Genomic DNA, 928 nt, shown 5'->3' with positions numbered 1-928 from the left:
GGCTGCCAGATATTTCAATCCGAAACGTGGAAGCGCGAACTTATATTGTCGTCATCCTTTTTTTGGGGGGAGGGGGGTGGGTGGCTGGGTGCTACGCGTCCGTCCGACACACGCGACCACCCCGACAGGACTATGCTTCGGTGCCTTAAGGCACATGCCTTTGTGTCCATGACATGTGGGCCCAACAGGTGGCTGGCCCACATGTCAGTGACCCAAAGGCAGTAGCCTTTAAGGCACCGAAGCAGCGTCCACCCCGACACGACCCTGGTCTGCCTGGTGCGTCTACATTTGAGAATGCAAACGAATCTTCGTTCATTTGCAAACGAATCTGTATGTATTACCATGCCCGTGTTTTCCTTGCAATAATTAGTCATTCCAAACGAGATACTCCATCCGTTCACTTTTGTAAGTCGTTTCAGACAACTTAAAATGAACTGTTTTGCACATTGTCTAAAATGTCTTCAAGGTCTTATAAAAGTGAACACAGGGAGTACTATAAATTAATTAATGAGGAGTTATTTGAAAAAAATTCGAAACGGTACCCACGCTAACGTGGATTAGAGTGTGTGTCACATAATTAGTTATTTGAATTAGAGTGTGTGTCACGTAGTTAGTTATTTGAATTAGAGTGTGTGTCACGTAGCGATCTCCAATTCTAACGTGCATTTCGCATTTCACTGTATCCACGCTACTTTTTTAATACAAATTCATATGTATATGATGAACACCATGATTGTGAGAAATCTTTTGGATGGATTCAAACATATGACCTACAAAATAGCACAACAAACTGAGTCAATGTCAACTTTTCGAAACTTAGTAGGGCACGAATTCGAAATAATTACCCGTATGCCTGGTCCTCGGTTCAAATCTTACAAAGTACACCGAATTGAAACATCGATATTAAGTCTCGTACTATGTACATTCA

Source organism: Triticum aestivum, chromosome 2D (genome assembly GCF_018294505.1).
Source record: "Triticum aestivum cultivar Chinese Spring chromosome 2D, IWGSC CS RefSeq v2.1, whole genome shotgun sequence".
Classification (NCBI taxonomy): domain Eukaryota; kingdom Viridiplantae; phylum Streptophyta; class Magnoliopsida; order Poales; family Poaceae; genus Triticum; species Triticum aestivum.
Note: the sequence above shows the minus strand (reverse complement) of the source record.